This window comes from Apteryx rowi, unplaced genomic scaffold (genome assembly GCF_003343035.1).
Source record: "Apteryx rowi isolate R43461 unplaced genomic scaffold, aptRow1 scaffold_16, whole genome shotgun sequence".
Classification (NCBI taxonomy): Eukaryota; Metazoa; Chordata; class Aves; order Apterygiformes; family Apterygidae; genus Apteryx; species Apteryx rowi.
This window is the reverse complement of record NW_020447863.1, coordinates 1396502-1413823: the sequence shown is the minus strand read 5'-3', so window position 1 is coordinate 1413823 and position 17322 is coordinate 1396502.

Here is a 17322-nt window from a genome sequence, read left to right as displayed (position 1 = left end):
TGTTCCCATTTACGTGGGTATGAGATCCAGGTGACCAGCTTGACATGAGAGTTCAYTGTACACTATTTGTCTTGGTGTAACACAGAGCAGAATTTGGCCTCCTTTTTGTCATAAAGTCCCCAATCTGTCATGAAAGAGTGGATTTTTTTCCTCTTCTGCCAGCTGTCAAGTGAATGATGGGTCGATTGAAAGTCTAAGCCACAGAAAATAAATTTTCCAAAGCCACTCACTTCCTATTCATTTATGCGCAGTAGTAACACGCTTGTTTTATAGCACATCCGGGATCACTTTGTGGCCTAGGTGGCCTACTTTACACCACAGTCATCCACCCCTCGCGCTTCCTGGTGGCCAGGCACTTCAGTGGACCAGCCGGTAGGACAATCAGGAGGGACAGCATGACAGCCCGACTACAGCTCCTGTGACTTCTTGTTGATGAGATCCCGCATATGAAGAAGCAAGTGGTGATGCCAGCAAAACTAACTTCRGGTCCTGAAATTACCACTGGCCTTAGCAAAAAAGCATAACGTCTTCCTGTGGGCAGTGTAGCAGTCACGGCACATAATTTTGCCATCTGATGTTCATCCTGTAGAGGACAGAGGTCCTGCATGCTGGTCTGTCATTCAACATCTTTGAMAATGCTATGAGAAACCTTTTGTAGTTGCACCAGTGTAATTGGGGATAATTCTGGGGGATAGAATGAAATTTCAGCAGGGTAAATTGGGCTAGTTGAGGTCTGGATCCGTGCTTTGAAAATCTTCAGCCTAATAGGTGATCTTGTGCTCACATATAGATTAAAAAGAAAAGGCTGGACACTTCAAGGATTGCAGGTCTAGGTCTTAAAGACAATAGCAACCATAGATATTCCTTCTGGTTTGCAGTTCAGTTAGATATAGCTTAGTTTATAATAAGGGAAAGTTTCCTATCTGGGTGCAATGGCCTAACTTTAACCTTTCAGCTACATTTGGGGCTTTTGCAGAGTACTTAAAGCTTCAGGTAATTTAGAGCTTTTCAAGGCAGCAAGCGTGAACGTGATATTGAACAGAGCCCAGACAAGAGACGTGGCAATGTTTTGACAGGCTGCAAAGAGCACAGGACGCGTTCGCAGGCGCGTGGTGCCAAGGAGGCATCACCCAGCTCCAGCCGAGACGCAACCGCCCTGCTCGGGGGCAGCTGCTCCAGCCAGCACGGCCAGTGCTGCCCAGCAAATRAGATGTCTAAGGCACAATTTCCATGTGACAGCTTTTGTAGGAAAATACAGCTTAATGTTGAACTAGATCCAGAGAAATAATAAATAAAACATTAAAAAACATTATTCAGGTTGAGCCAACTGAAATACCCTAATTTCAAAATAGCAAATCAAGCTGTTACAGTTCTCGTCTCCTTATTACAAAAACGATGGTTAGCATTTTCTCTTGGAAAATTCTTATTTTGCAGAAGCTGCATTTTTCTACACAAAAAAAAAAAAAAAAGTAAAAATATAGACCCAAGCCACCTTGACAGAAAATTCTAAGTTAGTTGGTTACAATTTAATTAACATGGATTAACTAATGTGGTTACACTACACCTTCTGCTAGAAGATACTCAATCCCAGTAAAAACTAAGGTCTTTGAAAATCTGGCTTTCACGGGGAGGGCTGAGCATTGTGGGCCTGTCTCTGGATTCCTAGGAATATTAGGTAGCTTAAGCAACCCTAGGCACAAATGAATTTCATTATTGTCTCATTTGGAGAAGAAGAAAAAAGAAATTTTATTCTCCCGTAACAAAGGCAATCCTCAGGGAACGAGGAAAGAGGAGGCCAGAGCACAGCACAGAGTGGTCTTGACTAGAGTCTCCTCCATGGCTGCTTTTCCATCATTATAGAAAAAGCGGCGACGCCAGGCATGCGGCAGAGGCAGGTGATGGAAAAGCAGCCACTGGAGGAGACCCTGGTCAAGACCACTCTGCTGCTGCTTTTCTCCCTCCCCATTTTCCATCACCTCTATCCCTTTCTTGCCCTGTTCCTGGAGGGGGTAATTTTCAGAGCAGTGTTGGAAAAGTGGCTTGTTGAAAACCCACTTGTTCACTTCCCTGACAGCTTTGCTGGCACCCATTCCTCTCTATCCAGAGGGAAAAAGCACAAAGGGAAGCAAATAATAGGGTCGAGTTCATCTCTATTCTTCCTTCAGCTCCACTCATAGACCACTGTTTATTTATTTATTTTATTTATTGCACATCCATGCCCTGTGACTGAACTCCTGTAATTGAATTGCCTGTAGCCATGGAGACCCAGGGGGAGGAAGGGGGAGAAAAAGAAAAAGAAAAAGAAGGAAAAGAAAAAAAGAACAAGAACAAGAAAAAGAAAAAGAAAAAGAAAAAGAAAAAGAAAGCCCCAACTTTGAAAGGTATGCCCGGATCTTCATCAATAAAGCAGGGCTATTAATTCCAGAGGAAAAGTGCAAGTTTAGCAGTGTGCTCCGGGACTGCTCTTCTGCATCATCCAGAGCAGGTGCAATGGGGCGAGGCGAGTGCGGTGCACAGGTACCCGGCAAGGGAGGCCCGCAGTCATCTGGAAGCACTTCACAGACATCCTCCTTAAATACATGTAGTATAAACCCATATCGTATAAATACATATACCTGTGTCCAGCCCTGAAAGGCAGCTGCAGCTCACGGTGAGATCATTTCGCCCACCGCTGGGAGATGATCGTGCCTGGGGTAAAACAGGCAGCTATACACGATGACGGAGTGCAAAAGCAGCAAGGTGTGGTACGTGTGAGCACTTTGATTTCCCCAGACAACCACCAAATACCCCTGTGTAGGCAATTGTCTAGGCAGAGATGTGCTGGCTGAGCACTGTCTGAAATGTATTTTCACACTCTCTTTAATACAGCTCAGCGGATGGTTTCATTACGCCGCTCTAGAAGTCTCCTGACTGTGTCTATCCCAGGAGGACCCAGGCTCTGGGAGAGCACTTTGTGATTGCCTGGAAATGCACCCTATTTATAACTTTGTCCCTTGTAGCGAGCAGAGTAATTTTTGCTAGTGAAGTATCCCTTTCCCTGGCAAACCCCAACACTCTCCTGCATACACCTAGGTACATATTTTTGTCCTCTCAGTTTTCTCACTCGCTGAGCCACAGATAATTATTGAGCTGGGAATGATAAAAGACAAGACAGTTAATAAAATAAAGGAAAASAAGAATAAAAATATGACCAGTTTGCGCCTTAGCCAAAGTCCATCAGTGCCTCCGAGCCTGTGGACAAGCCTGGCTGTCTTGAAAATGCCCTTGTCTATCCTTCATAGTGACAGGGAAGGAATAGTCCACCTGCGAGTTTAAGGCCCCCTCAAGCCCTCATATTTGTGTGCATTCTTCCAATTTCTTCCCCTTTGTGGAGTCAGCTGAACTAGTCCCTTAAAGTTATATCAGACTGAGTCCCGGGGAGACCTTGTGCAGGAGAGATGCTGGGAAAGTGTTGCGTCCGCTGTCTGAGCATGCGGTACAAGGATGGGCCCATGCAGATGTGAGTGTCAGATGCTTCCCACTGAACCACTCCTGGAGTGGCTTGACATGAACCAAGGACAAAGACCACTATGTGGGTACAAAGTGATCTTTCAAATAGCCAAGATTTAGGTGGCTCAGGTTGGACTCTGTGGATTTGGAGCCAGTTAGCTGGTGATTCCCTGTTCAGCCAAGGCTACCACAAAACAGAGAGTGTGAATCAAAGAGGGGAAACCTGTGGCCTGGAAGATTCTTGATGAGTGGGCACTGTATGAATATTTCTCAGGTTCCCAGACATTTTCCCCAGGTTTAATATCCAGTCAATACCAATGGTTACAATCAGCATGAGAGGGAGATATTTCTTCATTTCTGGGTTTCATTTCTTCACTACTGTAGCCATTTTTAATACTCAGGCAACACTTCTATCTCATAAAACTGTAGCTCCAACAGAAATATGTGGAGCGACTGATTCTTCCTCTGTAGACGGTGGAGTTTGAAGTGGAAGAGAGTGATAGGACAGGGAGGAACCACTTTCCCTCGCGTGCTCTGTTTCTCTGACAGTAAATAGAACTGCTGCTGTTCCCATCTTCAGGCTATCTTGGTTATTTACCCCCGCTCCCCGCCTCTGCTGGTCAGGGTGTCTGTCTTGTCACCTCTGGAGAGACGCAATCAGACCAGCCCTCCGGCAGCATCACTGGGGACACACTTATCAGTGCTTCTGCTAAAACTGTTTGCTCGCTTTTTGTAAAGACAACACTGTCCCCCAGTCAGTCAGCGTTCCTGGGTACGCTCGCTCCCGCAACAGCAATCTCAAAGCCGCGTAGCCTGCGAGTAAATCTGGACCGCATTCACGTAAGTCCTCTGGTAATGTAAAGCAGCACTGCTCCATTACAAATCCTTGTTTGTTCTGCTCGTTGTTCCACATGATTCATTGTGCCCCTAATCCAGCAACGGAGAGATGGAGGGGGAGTGAAAGGGAGAGAGAGAAGGAGCTTGGGAGAGGGAGGAGACAGCTGAAGGGCGATGTTGTGAATTGCAACGGGAAGATGATTTCTACCCTTTATTGTTCATTGCATTTGCCATCAACAAAGGCTATTACTTGGGTCTTAGATTACTTCCAAATCCAAGCACAAATGACTCAGTGTTGTAATATAGTACAAAGTGTTCATACCTGATAAATCCTGCTTGGCTAAAGTACCTGGCTCAGCTGAAAGCATGCCAGCATACTGAGAGCAATTAGTCGAAGTGCCTTCTCTGACCAATCATTTACACAGGACCTAAGAAACGTTTGTGACAAAGAAGTCCTCTTGGTGATTTCTGCTCCTGTCAGCTACAGCCATAGGTGCAATGTGGACTCTGGATTCTTCAGCATTTTCATAGCGTTGCCAGTCTGGATTGAAAGAGAGAAGACTGTGTTCTCTGCATCTGCTCACAGGCTCCTACGTGCCCGATCAACCCAATACACAGAAATATCCACATACGAATGCAGTGACATATATTCCCAGTACATCTAGTATACATCTGCATCCTAAACAAATTTTTGACTTTTCAGTATGTATCACAAAGCGAATCCTGTACAATAACACAACAATGCCCAAAAGGTGCAGGTTCACAATAGAAGATCATCATTAATGTCTCATATGTCTCTGGATTGCCAAAGATCCTGTGTCTTAAATTCCCCAATATGCTTCAAAGAGTTGGGATAATCTGTGTTTATATGTGTAGTATTCACGTGCACTATTAAATCACAAGGCTTCCAGGGGCAGATTCACACCTCAGTGCTGTAACACTTAAAAAAACAAAAAGAGGAGTTTTGGATGTTAAAAATCTGGCCCCTGGTATTATGCCAGGGCTTCGCACACCCAGCTGTGGAGGGCAGGGGCTGAGCAGAACATTTTTTTGTAAGTTTAGGATAGGATCAATTTTTTTGGCTAATTTCTGTACATGCTGTCTCCACAGTTGTCTTGTTTCCTATTTTGCAAGACTAAGGTACAGTTTCCATGAAGAAACAAGTTGTGTTTGTATACAAACACGCACCACACAATACACGTGCATATTGGCATTCAGGTCTTTACGCCTCCCTGTCAAAAAATTGTGCAGCGCAGAGCCACACTTACAGCTACTGGCATTCAGCACAGCAGATCTCCATCCCAGCCCTGCACAAGGCAAAGGGTTGAAGGATTTCGTAGGCTTCTCATTCAGGCTGCATGTAGCCAGGCCAGTATGTGGCTACATACATGTTTGCACTCTCTGCGGTCATGCCAACTCGTGAGACAGATTTACATGGCACACACAGACACATGGCCTGCAATACATGCGCATCTACCAGCCTGATATTCACACGCATGCTGGTAGTTCAGACAAAACATGTGCATACACCTGCCTTTTCAGGCTATACATCTTGACATAAAAATCCAGGATAAATGCACATAAAATCCATCCATAAAAAAACACAAGCTGCAAACCCATACTTTCCCTCTCACATGGATACGCACAAATGGAACATTTTCCTGTACAGTTACAGCAGAAACAAGCTTATGTATATAACGAAGTCCATGACACGTAGGCTTCTAATCGCTTTCATGAATCCAGGTGTCTACAGACTCAACGCCTATATAAAATATCCAGATCACACTAGCTTTTTCTGTCCATAACTCTCCTGATCCCCTTTGTGGAAAGCAAGGCTGCATTAAGAGGACTCAGGCAGCAGAGCTGATATTGCTGACCAAATTGAAGACAGGGCTTTGCAAGATGCTTAAAATCTAGCAAATCTATAGCTAACGTACAAATCTTCAGAGTACTAGCAGAAAAAAAAAGAAGAAGATTCATTTCCAGACCTAGAATCTCGCAATGGATAGCCAGCTAGTTATTTCAAGAATAATCAGCAGCAAATGGTCAGTTTAAGGCACTTTCAATCTCTGAGTCACAAAGAAGCTAAATACTTCCACATGCTATATCTAAGGGGCTGGGAATGGGGTTTTAGGCCACAGAAGGAGCCTTTCAGATTGAACAGCCAGGCATTTGATAGAAAAGCTGCTTCAGCTGTCATTTTTATTAAGCTCAAAGGAGAGGTGGGGCAAGGGAAAAGGAAACCTCTATGATCACAAAATCAGCTTGTAAGACAGAAAAGGTGAAATAGCAGGTTAGATGATTTCAGGGTCCAAAGTGGAGAAACCCCTAACTTCCAGTAGTTAGTCTCCTTGCCTGCATGCAGAGAAAGAGCAGACAGCGTGCAGACACCTTAAGTTTCACCCTGCAGTTACTGCCTCTGGGTTGCGTGCCCTGCACAGGCACTAGGAATCCTCTCCCCCAACCCTTTTTCATCCCAAATCTCTTTTTCAAGGACACCACCTTGCAGTAAGCAGTGGGTGGGACCCCTCCTTTTCTCTGAAAAGTCCTGATATTACCTTGTCGGTGCTCTCACAAATGCTTTTTTCAATAAAGCATCACCCTCTACAGTATTATTATAATAGAGGGTTATTCAAACAAATGAAGAAACCCTATCCCCCTCTTATTTCATTTTGTTGTGCATGTTGTTTTGCGCTTGCCATTGTGGGCACGCTCATGGGCTGAATTCTCCTTTTCACTCTCTTTTTTAAAGTTTTCATTTGTTTGACTTTTGTCAGATTGACCAAGGGGCGATTGAGTTCCCAGGGGTGTTTATAATACTCAACAGTGTTTTATCCTTTCACCTAAAGATCAGACGCAGTAGCTGGGGGACTGAAAGGGTGTGGAAGGATTTGAGGATAATAACAACATGTGTAGCTAAGCAGTGGGTCCTGGTGGCAAAACGATTGAGATGCAAAAATGCAGAAAACCGAAGGGTGTTCAGAGCTGCTGGTTGGGTTTGCTGTATGGTTAGCATTGCGCATGCCAAGGCAAAAGTCATCAGAATTACAAGGCATTAGTGGAGTCCCATAGGGGTCAGGAAGTAATTTCTTTCCATGCAATGCAAAATTAGTCTAGTGAAAAATGGCTTGGAGGTGGAGGTCATTTTCCTCTGAATTGTCACAGACTGACCACTGCCAAAGGCAGGAAACAACGCAAAATGGATGGGTGCTCTCCGGAGATACGGCAAATCCTGTGCTCCCACTCAATGCCAAAGCCCAAGCTCTCCTGGCAGGCCCCCCCAAGGAAAGTGGAGTTCAGCACAATTTCCACACATATTCATATTCAATAATTGATGAGCTCAGTGAGTTCCTGGTGTAGTAACTGCTTCCAGCCATTTCCTTTATTTAAACATAATTGTTTGTTTAAAACCGTAAAATGAAAGCCCGGAGGGAGCCAGAGAGTTTGACCTACTGCGCCCACAGTAAGAGATCCAGAGCCGCAGCAGGGATTTCACCGCTCTGCAACACTGATGCTTTCCAAAAGTTGCTGTTAAGCCCAGAACTGAAGCCCTTCGCTTGAACTAAAGGATGCTCCATGGCCTCTTGGCAAATCGGATCATATAATACCCAATGTAAGCAATCTTGTTCTATTTAATAAGATAGATGCACACTATATATTCACCTCTCTAGTCATCACGTAGCAAGCCCAGCTTACTGTGATCCCAGAGAAATATCTCCGACAAGCAAAGCAGTCGGATGCATCACAGAGTCATCCAGATCATTTGTTGGAAGCTCTTTGGCTCACCCCTAACAGTATCCCCCTTCCAGCCACTTTCTGATTCACTGCTTAAACTGTCAAACAAACATCAAAAAGCTCAAAAGAGAGAGTGACTGGAAGGGGGAAAAAAAAATCTCTCCAACAAGCTCTTGTTCCTTCATTCTGGATCCGTTTTCAAAGGCTCAACTCCTTGGTCTGATCCTGGCTTCCTCATATTAAATATGCATTTGTATTTTCACCCAGGAAACAAAAAATGGAAACAAATTGCAGGACTTTTGCCACTGGAGAGAGGAATGCTTGGTCTGGAGCTCAGAAGAAAAATCTTCTGGGCACAAATCTTGCAGCAACTACAATTTGTAAACCAAGAGCCTATGTCCGTGCCTGCTTTAATGGTGTTCTGAGTGAAGGAGTGAAATATGTTCATCTTGTGAACAGCAGTTATTAATAATGCACAGACATCAAACAATATTGCTAAGGGGTAATGTGGCATCGTGGTTAGAGCACAGGTGAGGACACCTGGGGATGGTCCCTGCTCTTACATGGACCCTCTCCCTGAGTTGTCTCAAGCAAGGCACTGAGCTCACCTGAGCTTTGGTGTTTAATCCTGACCCGTTGTCGGGTGACAAAGGCCAGAAAGCGAAGGACAGTCTAGGTAGTGACCCTCCCTTTGTAATGAACACCCAAAAGTCTTGGTATTTGCACTCCCCAAGCTTCCAGCATCTGCAAATTTAAGATGAGGCTTGTAAGGAAATATGTTTCCGCACAAGCTTTCTATTACTTCCTGCTGGCACTTCTGCCTGGGCTGGAAATAGCATCAAAATATCTTCAGTCAGAGATATTTCATTCCCTTGGCTTTCAGCTGGAGCTAAGAAATACAAAGTCGGATGAGAGTAGTGTGTAAAAGGAAGGAAGGAGTTTCCTTTTCCCTTCTCAGGAGCCTGCTTTGGATTTGACGTGTTAGATGAAGCAGTGTTACCCACCAAAACATCACATCTGCTCAGTGTCACAGCTGGCCATCTCAGACCTGTCTGTATCCCACCCTGCAGCAGTGACCCGGCTCTTCAGGCTCTCAGGCATGCGGGGAAAGTGAATCCCCTCCCGCCAACCTCCACTGCGGCTCCTACAGGAAATCCCAGCCCAGTACTCCCCCACATCCCTCCACATCCTGGGCAGCTCCACCACAAAGCACCTCATCATCTGCGAAGCCACCTGGAGCTTTTGCCGTAGAGACTTCATATTTGGGAGACTTCACTGGGCTGCACCGTATTTCTGGGCTCATTGCCTTTGGACAGTGATTCAGGAGACAGAAGCAACCCTAGCAGGAAAATCTAGACATATCGAACGAGCCCAAGAAGGTGAAGATGAGGTATTTGCTTTGGCCCTGATTCTGCAAAGCCAGAGAGGTGTGCTAATTTACACATTCCAATTAATTCCACTGCAGTTGTTATAAAGCGGTCCTCAGCACGTAGTTTAAATGTTTTTCCTCATTCCCAATCTTCAAAGCAGCTTGACCCTCTTCACATTAATGCTTCCTGCACTCCTTCCTCCATGTCTATTACTGAGCATGTTCATAACTGAAGTAAAGCCTGGCTGGGAAGGCAGAAGCACATCTGGCTGCAGGATGCTTGTAGCACCTGAGGCAAACCCCATGTATTGTGCGTGTGCGGTTAAACCTGCGCGGTGTGTGCTTGATAGCTGGGTATCAGCTAGGTATATGGCTATGTAATTATACTGCAATTAAATTTAATAGCTTTGCTAACAGCTCAACTGCAGGAGAGTTTGTCTAAGAATTCTTGTTCTGGGATTATTAACCTTTTGATGGCTTCGCACTTCTATTTACACTTACATACTGTCCGTTAAAATTATATTTACATTCTATCCAGAGGGTTATAAAAACATTTTTGTTGTGATTATTCTTTTATCAGTCAGCATCGCTCAGTGCACGACTAATCAAGCAATGTGTGTTGCACAAGGAGGAAGAGCTTGTGTGCTAATGCCCACGACAGGGAGGCCTTGGCCCCAGGGGCTTGGTGGTCCTCTGGAGGCAGTGGGCTCAGTCCCCCCCAGAGAACAGCGAGGAGGATCTGGGGACCACTGTGTTGCCTCAGGAAAAGATATAAGGTGACCCTGAGTCATTGCAGAGGGAGGCAGCGAAAGAAATGGCTGCTGAGATGCGGCAGAAAAGCCTAAGCATACCGAGATCAGTAGTCTCCCGTCACCCGGTCTGTGCTCTCTCACCTAACGGAGTGGGACAAGACAACTGAGGACTTCCATTTTAAGGTCCCATTTTGAAACAAACCTGCATGCTGGAAACAGCCACCAGCTTACACTCCAGCAGGAGCAATAGCAGGACTGGTAGCTAGGTTTCCACTGAACAAGATGCTCTTCGCTCCAGGTAATTGATTGTTTCATTAGGTTCTCCAGGGGCACGGTGAAATATATCTCCGAGTATCAGACTTCCATGCCAGTTCAGTATACAAGGAGTTTCCAGTCCTAGCCTTGCTGAGTTTACGGGATTCTATCGATCTCTTTATTTTAACCTTTTGTACTATGTAAGGTCTGTGTTTAGGCATCCTCATTTCTCTCAATTTATTAAGAGCAATGATTTCTGGTTTGTAGATTGGAGTCTGGTTAAGCTTTCACTGTGATTTATAAAATCCTATCCCTCCTACTATGCCAGGTTTTGTTTTTCTGTTTTATCTTGTTTCCAGCTTCTCACTGATTTTTAATCAGACAACAATTAACAACGCAAATAAGAGGAGTGGACACTGAGGGATTGTTGTACCTACTGTATTACAGTTATTTGGATTTTAATAATTCTGTCCTCTTTGTTCTTACACAATTTGAAGGCCTATTACAGCAAATGTTTAGAACAACATTTCACATTAGTCAGTCCACAGGAGCACAGTCAGTGGGCATGATATGGTCCAGTGGAGAGAGCTTTGTGTTAGAAGTCATGATGCATTAGCTGTTTATGCAAGAGGTGTTTATGGGCAATGAAAGACATTAACCTTTACCCTGTCGCTGTATTGTATTAAACAAGAAGACAGGTTTCAGGCCTTTGCTACCAAGGCTTCAACCTACTTAGACCCACTGGAACAACCATCTTTTCACCTTAAAGCTGTTATTGCTCTTCATTTTTATACATCATTAGTGTGATAGTTTTTACAGGATATTAGGAGTATTAGGAATGAATCTTTTCATGGAAGAAGAGGAAGAAGAGGAAGAAAAGGAAGTCATTTGATGACATGATCTGTTTGATGAGACTATCTTCTTGTGGAAGACACAGCAACATCCAAACCATTCCTTAGCATATGACTGCCCAGAGTATGGCAGGCCTCACCTCTCATCCTTTAATTCATGCAGACTGGGTTTTCAGTGAGCCAAGTGGTAGGGAGCACCTGAAAGACTGTAGGTTTGGTAAGCAGCATGCAGCTGCACATTCTACCTGCCAGGCAATTCCCCAGTAGCCATGGATGATATTTTCGGTCTTCATATTTGAGGTAAACCAAAGAAAGATTGTGCCATTGTTCTTTGAGTGCTCTCTTCTAATTGGACCTGTGCAGTTTTCGGAGGCTTTTCTCTGCACCCCTATCTATACAATGCAGTTTTTCATAAAATGGAAAATGATGTGTCAATAAATCACTAGGCAAAATAAATATGCAGATCTTTTAGTGGTGAATGTTGCAAGAAATAAACCTTTTGTAATTGATAATTAATATCTTCAGGATCAATAACTGGCAGAAGAACCCGTAGAGTAAGTCTGGATCGTCTATGACTGCTCAGGAATGACTGATGTTTTAAAAACAAGCCTGAGCAGCAGCCAAGTGTATAAATTACAACTTTAATATAAGATAGGTACCCAATGGCCTGAAACAAGATCTGCTGGTGGCAGACGCCAGCCATTTGGCGTGTTTCATGAGTGCTAACACATTCTTTCGTCATGTTGAGATAGACAGAGAGGAACAAGTATTACTCCAGCTTGGGAGCATATCTCACGCAATTCAGGGACAGGCTGTCTTGCTTATTCCAGTCATTAGTAGTCCTAGGAGGTGCTGTAACTAAAATAATGAAGATACAAAATCCATTGAAAGAGGGTGCAGGAGTGGGCCTTTGGGACATATTCCTACGTGTGCGCAATTAATTCCAATAGTTCAAGCAGTGACTGCTGCAGCCCACAGAGAGAGCTGGCTGCAGTAGCTCTTGTAATATTGTGAATCCAGGGGGGATTGATATACAGAGCTAGCAAAATAATCGAACTCTCCTTTCTAGCTGTGAAATTCGGGGATGAATCTAGGCCTCATTACTGAGATTGTCCTGTCCAGTATTTTTGATAGATCTCTATTCTCTGTGTGTAGATACAGGTGTTAGAAGCACTGTACGTCCATTGTATATCAGCTCTACCTTGCTACATACACACTAAGTAACAGGACAAATGTAAATACACAAACAAATTCAGGCAGCTCAGATTATGAGCTGAGAGACTCAGTTATCATAAAAAGACCAATAAGAAAGAGTAGAAGGATGTTTGACTGCTGGAATGACTCTTGTTTCCTTTTCATTATTCTTAATAAAAGGAGATGGTGCCGAAAAATTGTGTTTCCTTGGTTATTTTTCCCAGGAGATATTTTATAAAACACAGAATATATAACAGGCTGTGCTGCAAGCAAATACCTTATTAAGTGAATATAGTTAGAAAGAAAGAGTAACAAAAATGAACGGTTATATTTTTCCCCTTTTACACTTAGTGAAAAATGCAATAGTTCTTGATATGGATTTAATAGAAGCTTCTCCAAGAGTGGTGAGAAAAAGAATCTCACAGTCATGGTGAATGCAAGAACTTTTTAAATACTAGTATTGAACCACTAGCAACCAAAAAGAGATTGGGAGGCTCTTTGAGTGGCCAGTAATCAGATCTCTTCTGTGAGACCTAGCAGTGAATAGAAGGCATTTCTTCTAGAATCCAAAAACGCTGCCCTCTTAGGAAAATATGTAATGTCGCGCTTAATGGCAGTGTCCTTGTAAGAGCCATTGATTTCAAGTATTTAAGGGCCCGATCCAGGAAAGTGCTTAAGTACGTACTTGAATCTAACACGACTGACTTCCGGTCACAGCCCCTGACCAAAAGATCCCACTCTACCCCTGGCCTTTCCCTGTCGTCTTGAGCCCCCAAGCTGGGTTCAGCAGAAACCTGACCCATTGCCTTGGCACCATGGACCGGTTCCAGCAGCAACCCTATGGGAAGTGTTATATAAAATACTGTATTTCCAATCTCACCAATGACCAAGGACCGGCAGTCAGCTTCTGCTGAACCCTGATACGTTCAGCAGGACATGAGTAGGGCAGGATATCTGGTCAAGATATCTGGTCTCTTGATTAGGGACGTGTGTGTGTATGTTCACATTTATAGCATAGAGCACTGGGTACACTGACATTAACTAAGATGAACGCTAAGCTTTGGGGAGTAGAGCAAACCCAGAACAGAGTCAGCTTACACTAACTTGGGAGGATGTGCTTGTCCAGTGTTTCTGTAGGAGTGAATTTTCAGCTCACGGGTCTGTGTCCATGGGCACAGCTGCTGACTGAATGCAACTGGGTTCATAAAAGAAAAGCATCAGTTGATACAGGCTTATCAGCAGCAGCGACACGGTTGCCTGGTGCTCTTGCGATCCAATGAAAAGGTTTCTGTGTCAGAAGGCAAAAGGGGCGTCCTTTAGTGAAAAGCCCACCAAAGCGGGACACTTACTGGTTAAACAGCTTCGTTCTTCCAGGACAAGCTCTGCCAGCCAGGGAATAAACCTGAACAGCAGAGATAAAGTTGTATTGTTTCCACTGCTGCTAGATGACTTCTTCTTTTTTAGTAGAAGCCATCCTATTGAGTAACACTATTTTTTTATTATTTTCTTTCCCCAAGGATTTGAGTCACCTTCAAAGGAAATCCTCCCCCTCCTTGCTGTTATCATTCTAGCATCATCTGGTAACGCCTGTAAAAACAACAGCAACAAAGCCTGTGGAGGAAAAAGTAATAATATTTTTTTTAAAAAAAACAGAAACAGCCAAAACCAACCAGAACTTTTATTTCTTGTTGAGTAACCATATTCCATGAGGCATGGCGAGCAGACATTAAATTCTCACTCGACTCAAAGGCAAACCATTATTCTGTAATTTTGTATGTAAATAAGATGTATTAGGAAATCGCTCAAGCAATTAATTAAACAGCTGTTACAGAATAAGTGATAAAGGAAACAGGGGAATGAATATGCAGAATTTTACTTGCTCAGGCATCAGTATGCACTTATTTATTTATTTGTTGCTTGTGTAGATGTGCACTACAATCTCTGCATACTTTGGTATCAGCTTTGAGCATCGTCAGGGGGTTGTTTTCCCATGTTGTAATATCCCGATTTCTTTGCTACAACAAGAGGAACAGGGGATGAAGATGACTTGAAAGAGGCCAGGGGCCTGTGGTTATTGCCATACAAAGCTGTTCTTGATGTGACCACTGGCCTGCAGACAACACTGCCTGCAGCCAACATGAAATGTTGGTCCACCAGCACTGAAGTCCCTACCTCCTGACAGTTTTGCTGATTATTAGCTCCTGCAGTGCAACCCAGGCTCATTCCTCATTCCTGCTCCTTTACTTGCTAGAGTAACGAAAAATAAATGGTCCAGAGTACAATTTCCAGGAGGGTGCCCAGGTGTTTAGCTGGAAAGCTCTCTCCCCGTACTGGTCCACCTTCGAGGAAGGAGTGAGATGATCATTGCACGCCAGAGTTCTTGTCACCCCCAGATCAGCCTCCCATCCAAGACACAGACTAGCAAGGTACTGCAAGGACTGGCCCAAGGCACATCTGTAATGCCTGCACATCAGCCTGTACTATGGCGTGTGAGACCACAGCTAAAGTCACAGGGGTTACACAGCAGAGAATACGTGCCAAAGTCGCCAAAGTCTATGGACAAAAACCAGAATGCCACTTTTGTCTGAGACACTCAGACAACACCAGAAGAAAGCAGGCATAGTGAGAATACGATGCTACATCTGTGGCTACCAGTGTGCTGTGAAAACAGGATTAATTTCACTTTGACAAAGTCCCAAAGCCATGTCCTTATGCACTGAATGGAAGGAGGTTCTGTTGGCAAAGTGCAGCTCTCCAAGCCAAATACCGGAGGACATCCAGGCCTCGGCCTAAGCTGAGATCCTCCAAAGCAATGCAAGGCACAGAGCAAGAGACAGTCTGGACCCGATGAGCAAATGAGACAGGGCAGATGAAAGGTAGGAGCAAAAAATGGCACCACAGAGATGAGATTTGGCTAAGAACACGCAAAAGACCAAAGCTGACTAAAGACCTGAAGTCTCTCATTCCCAGATCCTTCCAGGGCTGTCATTTCATTCATCTCCCTGGAAACAGTATCTTTCCCCCGTCGGTGGAACAGGATCATATCCTTGGCAGTTCTTTCCTAGATCTGATGTGTGCAGTACATTTCTGAGGTGCAACAGGAAGAAACTGTACAGGGCAGCTAGCATGAGGGGAACCACGGAGAAATTAAGCTCAATCCACATTTTCACTCTGCTTGTTCTGCTGGACTACCATCCATCCTTCCTTGTGTAACATTTGGTCTGCATCCTGCTCTTGGAAAGATCCCTCTGACCCTGACAAGTCTGTGGCCAGGTGTATTGAGGATGTCTATTCGTTTCTGACAAAAAAAAAGCAGTGGTGGATGCTAGTTAGGGTCTTCTGCTCCTACGTTATACCCCTCCTCTTCCTCATTGACAGACAGGTCCGGGCTCAGACTCATCTTGTGTGCACACACACAGCACTTCTGGTACAAGACTGCTATTCTGTTTTCAACAGTCTTTTCATTTCAGTGGCTGGCTTGGCAGCTGTATTTGCAGCCGTTTCCATTTGCAGTGAGAACAGTCTGTACCACTGCCTCGCTGCAGGTCTGTGATGGATGCAGTCCAGCTCTAGATGAGGTCCAAATTGAACAGAAGCCTTCCAGCTTGTGAGCTGTGCTTGTGAGGAAGGGAGACACAAATGCCTTGATGGCCTTGAAAGGTAGAGAAAGCCTAGCAATGAGCAGCCTAATGGGTGCGTTCTCTGGGATATAGTGACCCCTCTGCTGAGGCCAGCACAAGGCACCATATCAGAGCCTCTCTCAGCCTTTGAGTGATTCCGTCCTTTCAACCTACCAGAATAAATGCACTGGGTGAGTGACTGCAAAACTGAACCTTGTGGAAAGATGGTATTATTGCAAGAGCATTTGTATTAGAAAAGAGGCCTTCAGAGTATCCACAGCAATTTGCTTAGCACGGGGACCATATTGTGTCACCATCCCAGCCTTGTTAAAAAGAGCTCACTGCCTTTCCAGTGAAAAGGATCAGAGCCTCGAAGAGATGAAGGATTGTTCTGGCTAGTCAAGGAAGTAATTTTAATTTGCAACATTCAGCTTCCAACTGTTCAACAATAGCAAGAGGTTAACAACGTGGAACCGGGTCTCGCTCAGAAGAGACGCTTTGCTCAGTCATTCTGCACATGCTGGTCCTCAGTCAGCTCTTTTCTCCTGCTCCCACTTCCCCAACTGAAGCGAGTGTCAGGCCAGACTCCTGCACCTTGGCAATGCCATGGACTCCCACCTGTTTGCAATTTTTAAGGCCATGTCAGAGTGAATTGGATTTGAACCCAAGATCAGTAGCAGCCTTTTATCACTCTCTCACCTAGCCTTGTGACCAAAACATTCTCACTCTGTAGCAGGTTCCAGAATTTCTTCCTGGTCTCATGAGATTGATATTGATTACACCAGATTATCTTACTTTAGGTGATTTTTAAGATCTTACCTTTAAGATTCTGCCACTAAAAGGACAACCCTGGATGTTAAAACAACCAGGGGAGTAGATTCTCCCACCAAACTACATCACTGCTCATGATATCATGATATTTCTATCATGATATTTCTGAACAACAAGCAATCCCAACACGCATCCCACCCCTTTATTTCACCTTCACCTTTTGTACTAGATATCTTGCACTGCTCTAATGCTGCCTCTCCAGGGACTTTATAAAGCATGAACTGAGCTTCAGAGTGGTAAATGTTTTCATTAAAGTTAAGCCTCCAGCCCATCTCACATAGCAGAGCAGCTGCAGACTAGGTAGCTACTCCTGTAATCATGAGGAATCACTCTTACAGCTGGGTGAGACCTCACTGTCAGTTTGAGGTTAGCACCTGGATTTGTCCAGC